Source organism: Chrysochloris asiatica, unplaced genomic scaffold, assembly GCF_000296735.1.
Source record: "Chrysochloris asiatica unplaced genomic scaffold, ChrAsi1.0 scaffold00074, whole genome shotgun sequence".
NCBI lineage: Eukaryota > Metazoa > Chordata > Mammalia > Afrosoricida > Chrysochloridae > Chrysochloris > Chrysochloris asiatica.
Window position 1 is genome coordinate 15282696 of NW_006408592.1, and position 9974 is coordinate 15292669.

General features: G+C 44.4%; 1 pseudogene; it reads right to left on the minus strand.

Moving 5' to 3' along the window:
• The window catches only part of LOC102816234, a 15822-nt pseudogene extending 8887 nt beyond the window's left edge, over window positions 1–6935 (minus strand).
• Window positions 6936–9974: the final 3039 nt, after the last annotated feature.

The following is a 9974-nucleotide window of genomic DNA, read 5'->3' on the forward strand; positions in this document are numbered from 1 at the left end:
TTCTGTAGGTTTTGAATTGTTTCCAATGCTCTATCTATCTTATTTGATTGTTCCTGTAGCACTTTCCTGACTTCTTCCTTATTTTTCTCAACTCCATTGCATAGTGTTTTGATACATTTTATAATCATTTTTCTGAATCCCTTCTCAGGCATTTCCAAAGCCGCGCATCTTCCAGTATGGAGTGTAGGTGTATTTCCAGATCATTTTCCTCAGTCACTTTATCTCGTTTCTGGACATCTGCTGATATGGTCATCTCTTTCTGTCTTTTGGGCATATTCAGGAGTTAGCTCTGGCCTTAATACTTAGATGGGTGTGTATTTTGGTATTTTTGTGCTTTCTGATTGCCTCCAGGTAGATGTGATTAGGAAATGAGCTTCCCTTTTCACTCTTGTTCCTGAGAAATTTCAAGATGCCACTGTTGGTCCTTGTGACATAACTCAGGATTTAATTTTCAGCCTATTTTCTTTTCAGTATGCCTGTCCCGCTCCACAATCCCCATTCAGGCCTTTTTCTTAGTGATAAGCAATTCAGAGCTGGCTGTAGCCATTTTGCACTGCTGTTTGGTTTTAAATGGAAACCGTCACTTTAAATTTCGAGGAGATCTATGCGTGTGCATAGTAGCACTCTCCGGGGGTGGAGGTGGGGGTGGGGGTATGGTGTCCACTTGCTCAGCTACCCCTCTAGTCACCAGAATGGAGGTGCGCAGACAGTGAGAGACCAATGAACAGATACAACAACAACAAAAAAGAAATTCCTCACCTTTATCTCTGCGGTTCTGTCAGGCGTCCTTGTTTTCTCTGATCCTTCCCCCACTTGGTCTTGTTCAAGATGGTGGCTCCTGGAGCAGCTGAGCATCTTGAATTAGAAAGCACTGGATTTCTTGCTTCTGCTACAAATTCCCCTAGCTATAAGCCTTCCAACCTTCTAAATATTCGTTTATATGTGCTTCAGAGTTCTAGGACCATCCCCTGAGCCTGCTTAGTCCAGTGTTCCATGTTGTTGCTGATGGAGCTCCTCACTACACTTCCACCAGATCCGCCATCTTGTTTGTTTTCCCTCAACCATTTCTTTTTGGTACAGTGAATATGTGTATACCTTCCATCTTCTTTTGATGTTTTCTGCATCATTCAATATTTTGCCCATGGAATCTTTCAATACTGCAGGTCATGGCTTGAATTTTTCTTCAGTTCCTTCAGCTTGAATAATGCTTAGTGTATTCTTCCATTTTGGTTTTCTAACTCCAGGTCTTTGACCATTTCATTATAATGCTTTGTCTTCTTGAGCTGCTCTTAAATTTTTCTGTTCAGCTCTTTGACTTCCTTATTTCTTCCATTCACTTTATCATGTCTATGCTGGAGAGCAAATTCCAGTCTCTTCTGACCTCAGTTGTGGTCTTTCCTTTCCTGTCTTCTTAATGCTTTCTTCCTGTATGGTGTTTTTGATGGCATCCCACAATTATTGTGGTCTTCAGTCATTAGTGTCTAATGCATCAAATCTGTTCTTGAGATGATCTCTAAATTCAATTCAAGTGGGATATGTTCAAGGTCATACCTTGGCTCTTGTGGACTTGTTTTAATTTTCTTCAGCTTCAGCCTGAGCTTTCATATGAGAAATTGATGGTCTGTTTTGGCTGATGATATTGAACTTTTCCACTGTCTCTTCCCACAGATGTGATCAATGTGATTTATGCATATGCCATCTGGTCAAGTCCATGTGTACCAAATACCAAAAAAGTGTATTTGCAATGAAGAAGTCATTGGTGTTGCAAAATTCTATCATGTGCTCTCCAGCATCATTTCTATCACCAAGGTTATATTTTCCAACCACTGATCCTTCCTTTTTGTACGCTGTTGTTGTTAAGCGCCATCCAGTCGGTTCCAACTCATAGCAACCCTGTTTAGGGTTTCCGAGGAGCAGGTGGTAAGTGTGAGCCACCAACCTTGCAGTTCAAACAGCTTTGCAGTTTGGCGCATTAACCCACAACACCACACCAGGACACTGGTCTTCCTTACAGGCATATTGATATTATTCTATCATGGACAGCATTGTACTTCAAAATAGATTTTGAAATGTTCTTTTGAATAATGAATCTGATACCATTTCTCTTCAATTTGTCATTCCCCACATAGTAAGCCACATAATTATCAGATTCAAATTGGCCAACACTGGTCCATTTCAGCTCACTACTGCCTAGGATATTGATCTTAATGCATTCCAATTCATTTTTGACAACTTCTAATTTTCCTAGATTCATACTACGTACATTCCATGATCCGATTATGAATGGATGTTTGCAGCTATTTCTCCTCATTTTGAGTTGTGCCCCATCAGCAAATGAAGGTCACAAAACTTTACTCCATTCATATCATCATGGTCAACTCTCTTTGAGGAGACAGTCATATTTTGAGTAACTTCCAACTTGAAGGCTCATCTTCAGGCACTATTGTTGCTGTTATGTGCCGTGGAGTCGGTTCCGACTCATAGTGACCTCTGACATTATTCTGGAGCTATTTATGATGTTTTCACCTCCTGGCGATATTGTCAGTCAGTTTGTCGTACTGTGTGTTGCTGTGATGCTGGAAACTATGCTACTGGTATTTTAAATACCTGCAGGATCACCTACGGTGCCCAGGTTTCTGCAGAGTTTCTAGATTAAGACAGACTAGGAAGAAGGAAAGGCAGACTACTTCTGAATGTTTCGTCACTGCAAACCTTCTGAATAGGAGCAAAATCCAGCTCTTGGTGATGGAGTCATTGATGCTGATGGCAGACAGCTTTGGGATGCTGTTGGCCATCATCTTATGTAAGTTGTGGCCCCCAGTCATGGTGTCTTGGAGATGACTTGAATGCCCAACAGAAGCTTCCGACACTGGGTGTGGATAAGGTTGATGAGGTCACCACATCATCCAGAATCATGTGACGGGCCTGTCTTTGCAGCACAGTGTTCTTGATGCACCACAGGTACTCTTCATCTGTTTCTCCCTTCCAGGAATACATGGAAATATCAGCCTTGATGATGATAGCTTCTGTATAGTTCTGGGTGAAGATGTTGCAGCAGGACCATTGCACCTCAGTACCCAGGATAACGAGGGTCTCAATAAAGGCAGCTGTCTCCATAGTTACATGCAGCCATCAGGCAATGATGGTGCCTTTTAGTAGCAGGCAGGCTGAGTACATCTCCAGCACATGCGCACCAGGCTCAGCATCTCATTCTCTGAGACATCCAGGGCCTGCATCTCCAGGAGGTCAAGCTGACATCAGTGACTTTGTAGGATAGTGTGTTCAACTTGCTGACGCTGCTTCAGCAGGGAGTGAGGGGCAAAGGCTAAGGGGGTACTGGAACTCAGGCTGGAGAGAGGCAATGCACAGATAGCACTGGGTAGGGCATTTGTGGTTATGATTTGCATTTCCCTGATATGTAATGATGATGAGCATCTTATCATATGCTTACTGTTTATTTGCATATATTCTTTGGAGAAATGCCTATTGAGATCCTTAACCCACTCTTCAAATTGGACTTTTGTTTTGTGGGTTTGTTTTTTTGTTGGTTGGTTGGTTTTTGTTTTAGTTTTAAGAGTTCTTTGGAGACCTGGTATAGTGTTATAGGTTAAGCACTGAACTGCTAATCACACTGTCAGCCGTTCGAACACACCAGCTGCTCCTCAGAAACCCTATGCAGGGTCACTATGGGTTGAAACTGACTGTACAGCACATAACAACAAGGGTTCTTTATATATTCTAGATGCTGTTGTTGTTGCTAAGTGTCATCCAGTCAATTCCGACTCATAGCAACCCTGTATCGGGTTTCCAAGATCCTTAAGTCTTCACAGGAACAGAAAGCCTCATCTTTCTCCCATGGAGTGGCTGGTAGACACAGACCATGGACCTTGTGGTTTGCAGTCTAGTGCTTATCATAGATAGAAGTCTTTTAGCAGATACATGACTTACAAGAAATTGTCTCCCATTCTGTGGGATGGCTTTCATTTTCTTAATGATGTCCTTTGAAGCACAGAGTGTTTCATTCTGATGATGTCCAATTCATCAATTTTTTTTTTCTCTTGTTGCTTGTACTTTTGGCATCATGTCTAAAAAACCTAATCCAAGGTCATGGAGTTACCCCTAGTTTCTTCTAAGGATTTTATTGTTTTAGTTCTTCCATGTAGGTCTTTGATCCATTTCGAGTTCATGTTTGTAGATAGTGTCAAGTAGAATCCAACTTCTGTCTTTTGCCTGTGGCTATCCCATTGTCGCAGCACCGTTTGTTGAAAAGATTATTCCCCCCACATTGAATCATCTTGGCATCATTGCCCAAAATCAGCTGACTATAAATGTCATCCTTTCATCTTAACTCAAGCTTCACTTCCTCAAAGAAACCTTTGCTGACACCTCACCCCATCCCCACCCTAACTTAACTAGGCTCATAAATATGTGTGTGTGTGTTGTTGTTGTTGTTGTTAAGCACTGTTGAGTCAGTTCCAACTCTCTCCAATGCTGCATAGGGTTTCTGAGGAGTGACTGGTTGGTTTTGAACCACTGACTTTATAGTTAGCAGTCCAGTGCTTATCCTACAACACCGCACCAGGACTATATATGTGTGTGTGTGTGTGTGTGTGTGTGTGTGTTGTTGCTGCTGTTGTTGAGTGCACTGAGTCTGTCCTGACTCATAGTGACCCTGTATATGGTTTCTGAGGAGCAGGTTGTGGGTTTGAACCATTGACCTTGTAGTTAGAAGTCGAGTACTTATCCTACACCACCACACTAGGACTCATCTAACACCATAGGCTATAAAACTAGATTTATCATAGATAGCACCATAAGCAATCATATCTCTGGTTCCAGATGGTCAAAGTTCCAATCCCAGTTCCACCGTTTATTAGCTGCCTTGACCTGGGTGTATTGTATTTCAATTTTCTCATCTTTAAATTTCAGGTTTATTCATGAGAGTTGAGACATGTGATGTAGGCAGCATGTGTTAGTAAGTGCTAATGTGTGGGCTGTTATTAATGAGTGTCGTCTCCCCCACTAGCCTTTAAACTCCATGGGGACAGGAACCCTATCTATTCTGGCTTCCACTAAATCCTCGTGCTTCTCACCAGACCTGGGCCTTGTAGGGCATTCAGTACATACATGTTGAATTGATTAGTGAGTGCATCCAAGGAGCCTGGCAGACAGGGTTCCCATCCCACGCTCACACTGTCTGGTGTGTGACTTCTCTGGGACTCAGTAAATGAGCACCTTGGATACATCAGTGGTTTACTTGTGTTCTGTTTGGAAGCAGGATCCTCTCTTTACTTGAAATAACAGTAACCCACTGTGAAAGCAGATAAAGGGGAGCTGCTTTGAGAGAAACTAGGGTGAGGGTCGAGAGCCACCCACCTCCTGGGCACTGCTCAAGCAGAGCCTGTGGAACATGGTGTGAAAACAACCATACAGATGTGATCCTACATGTCCCCCCTACTCCCTGTTGCTCAGAGCAACCCATGATTCAGAGGCAGCTGATGTCTGACGCCCTTAATTCAGCCCAAATGCTGGAGGTCTATGTCTTGCGGTAGAGGGGAGGTGGAGGGGCACATTCCAAAGGGGAAAGCTCTTTCGCCTTTCTACCCACGGCAGGGGAGCAATGCTCCATTAAGTTCCACACATACAGATGAGCACGTCCTGGTTCTCACGTCCTCCTTCTCTCCCTCCCCACTCAGTTTTCTGGCCTAGACCTAGGATTGCCTGGTGTCCTGAGCCAAGCTGTCTGCAGCCTGATGCTCTACCCCCATCTCAGACCCAGCTCATTCCAAGAGGCTCACTATGCCCTGTCCATGTTACTTCCATACCCCCATTCCACCTGGGATACAATCCTTAGGAGGCTTACATTAGTGAGTAACTTTCTCAAGGTCATGGTACAGCAACTAAGTGAAGCAGAGCAAGGATTCAAACTCCAGTTTCAAGACCCCAAGTCCCATGCTCTTCCTCAACAGTTGCCCTGAGAACTACTGGGGCACCAGAGTCCATGTTACCACAGGGGCAGGCCAACCTAGGATGTGCTGAGATCAGCCAAGCTCTGAGGCTCCTGAGAGGAAGGAGAGCCCTGAGAGAGCATTTCAATAAAGATTTAATGCTTCCCCTAGGCTGCCATAGAGTAGGGAAAAGATGAGAGGAGAGGTCCCAACTTGGTAGGTTAAGAACATGGATTTCAAGGTAAAGCAAACTTATGTGACATCCAGGTTGGCCACTGTCTTAGCTATCTAGTGCTGCTTTAACAGAAATACCATAAGTGGATGGCTTTAACAACCAGAAATGTATTCTTTTGTAGTTTAGGAGGCTAGAAGTACAAATTCAGAGTGCTGGCATTAGGGAAGGGCTTTTTCTCTTTCTCAACTCTGGGAAAAAGTCCCTGTCTCCTTTCAGCATTCCTTGAAGATCTCCATACATCTTGGCATCAATCTTCCCCTGGGTCTAGAAGCTTCACAGTGCAAGAATCCCAAGTCCAAAGGACCCACTTCATTCTTGGCTCTTCTATCTTGGTTATAGTAGGGGACTTACTCAATTCTCTCTCCTTTTATGTCTCAAAAGAGATTGACTCAAAATACAGCCTGATCCTGTGGATTGCATCTCATAGAAGTAAGGATTTACACTATTATAGGATAATATCATCAGATCAGAGGAGATCACATCAAATACATCATGGAGGTGATTATATTATAGTAGATCTCATCATGAAGGTGATAACTACATCTTGTTGCTAAACCAATGAAAATCCTGGCCCAGTCAAATTGACACAAAACCTTAGCTCTCATAGTCACCAACCTCCCTGAGCCACCCTGTGACATGAGGATGATGGTACTCACTTACCAGGTTGTCGTGAGGATTAAATGAGCAAAGAACTCATAGTTCTCTACTCTCATGGAGTTATCACACAAATAGTTACTACTACTATCCTTCATTACTGTTGTCGCTAAGTTCTGTGGAGTCAGCTCCAACTCATAGCAACCCTGTATAGGGTTTCTGAGGAGTGGTTGGTGGGTTTGAACTGTGACCTTGTAGTTAGCCATCCAGTGCTGATCTTACAGCACCACACTAAGGAGTCCTTTACTGCTATCCTTCATGCTTGGGAAGTAGCCAGCTGGGCCAGACAGGAGTTGCTGAAGAGATCAGAAGAGCCCCTTTGAGCAGATAGACCAGGTTCATAAAGGAGGACTCAAGGGTCTTTGCATTCACTGAGAGAGTTTTCTTCTAGAAAATGTATTCTAAACAGGTGTGCTGTGTCTTAGCTATCTGGTGCTGCTATGTCAGAAACACAACAAATGGATGGTTTTGACTAACAGGGATTTATTTTCTCACAGCTCAGGATGCTCAAAATCTGAATCCAGGGTGCCATGCCTAAGGGAAGGCTTCTCTCTCTGTTGGCTCTAGGGGGTGGTCCTGTGTCCTTTCAACAGGTGTGGGCTTGATGTCTCTTGGAGAGCTCCATGTATTTTGGTATCAGTCTTCCCCTGGGTCTCTAGGAGGTTCCTAATACAAGGATCCCAGGTCCTAGAGACACTCTGCTCCCAGCTTTTCTTTCTTTGTGGTACTGAGGTCTCTGATCCCTGATGACTTGATCAATGTGTTTTACATCTCAAAAGAGGTTGACACAAGATACAACCTAATCCTGTAGACTGTATCCTGCCTCCTTAACATAACTGCCTCCTAACCTGCCTCATTAACATCAGGTTGTCCTTGCTAGGTGCCATTGAGTTGCCTCAGACCCATAGCAACACTATATACATGAGAACAAAATACTTTCTGGTCCTGTGCCATCCTCACATTGCTGCTCTCTGTGAGCCCATTGTAGTTCTATTCCAGCACTGTGTCAGACAATGTTGCACTGCTATTCACAAGGTTGTCAGGGCCTAAGCCCTAAGAAATGGACCACCTCTTCCTTCTTCCTAGTGTGTCTTCATCTGGAGGTTCCATTGAAACCTGTCCACCACAGGTGACCCTGCTGTTACTTGAAATACCAGTGTTATAGCTTCCGGCATCATAGCAACACCCAAACCACCACAGTATGACTGTGATAGCAGGCAAGCGGTGGTATCAACATCATCAAGGTGAGAATTGACTATGCACAGGATCATTACAACAGATCACAAAAGGAAGGGGGATTGTATAATACTGAGAATCTTGGCCTAGTCCAAGTTGACACATATTTTGGGAGGACACAATTGAATCCACAGCCTGCTGGTGGTGGTTGTTGTAGGTGGTGCTGTTCAGTTGATTCCATCTCATAATGATCCTGTAAGACAGCAGATCTGCCCCATAGGGTTTCCTAGTCTGTGATCTTTCAGAGAACAGATCTCCAGGTCTTTTCTCCTAAGTAGTTGAAATAAGCAGCTAAGTACTTAACTACTGCGAGAAAAGAACATGGACAATTCACTGGTAGCTTACAATTTTGTTGTTGTTGTTTTCCTTTGGGACATTAGTTTCATCTGTCTTGAGTCAGGAAAGTGTAGAAATGGGCATGCAACATGGAGTGTGAGAAAGCACGTGAACTTCCATGTCAACCTTGCTCTGTACATGACCCAAAGCAAGTTATTTAACTTCTCTGTGCCTATTTCTTCATCTGTAAAATAGAGAAAAATGAGATGGTGTATGTGATCAGCCCAGCCAAGCCCCTGACCCTGTAGCACAAACTGAGTTGGAGCTGTTATTTGGGGCCATAAAAGTGGCCCCTCAGGAATCTGGTGGCACAATGATTAAGTGCTCAGTTGCCAACTAAAAGGTTGGCAGTTCGAAACTAACAGGTGCTCTTCAGGCAAAAGACTTAACAATTTGCTTCTGTAAAAATTACACCCTCAGCACATTCTAGGGGTCCCTTTGTTGTTGTTAAGTGTTGATTTCAACTCATAGGGACAAAGTAGAACTGAGTTGCAATCAACTTGAAAGTACTTAGCAATGACAAAGGGACCCCCAAAACGTGCTCAGGAAAAGATCCCTTCCTACTGGAGAAATCTGGAAATACATCCTGGAAAAGAAGAGGAGAGGATCCTGCTTGGTTAGGTAGATCTGTATGACCTCAAGACTAGGCCCAAAAGAGCAGGAAAGGCAGTTTGGGTAGAGGGAACAGCTTGAGCAAAAGGACTGTAGTGGAAAGCCCCAGGATCTAACAGGGTTGTTTCCAGTTATGCACAGCAGCATTGCTAGAGGGGCAACCAGGAAGGAAGCAGGGATTACGTTGAGGGTGGGGGTCAAGTGACCTACTGGGAGTCATGATAGCATCAGGATTCGAATTCAGTGCTGCCTGCAGTTCCCTGCACTCCAGGCTGTTTCCCAAAAGGGCTCCCAGATCTATTCTCAGCACTCCCGAGGGGTGGGGAGTGGGAGTGACTCAGGACTGCTGTGCTGTTGACGTTGAGCTTCCTGACATTCATGTTGAGGGGCGGGTCCCTGAGAACACAACCTCCCACCACCTGCCTGCAGTCGCTCAGACCCACCGGAAGGTCAAGGGAAGTGGGATCTGACCCACGCCTGGGATTATTCATCAAAACAGTTCAAAAAAGCCAAGCCAACAAGAGACGCCCACGTTAATAATAAAAATAACAATTCCTTAAATGTACCAGGAACGTCAAAGCTCTGTCTGCCTGCCGCAGTATGTCTCCCTGTGAGGTCACTCTGGTTACCCTCTGACTCTAGGAGGAAACCTAGATTCAGGGAGGGGAAGTGATTCCAAGGAGTCTGGGCAGTCCAATCATTCTGAGACTGTATCTTTGGTGCGAGGGTGTCTGGGGGGTATTTTGTGTGTGCTGTGGGGATTATGGAGGTTGAGCACACCAGGAAAGGGGCATTAACCCTATGGGCTCTTCTAGTCTGAATGACAGGTAATGAAGCCTGTTCACTGGGGGCTGGATCTCTGGCCCAGGGCTTCTCACTGCCTTTGGTGGCAAGTCCCACAGCAGAAGGTGGTGATGTCTGAGCCCTGTCATGAAAGATAAGTGAGTTGAAAC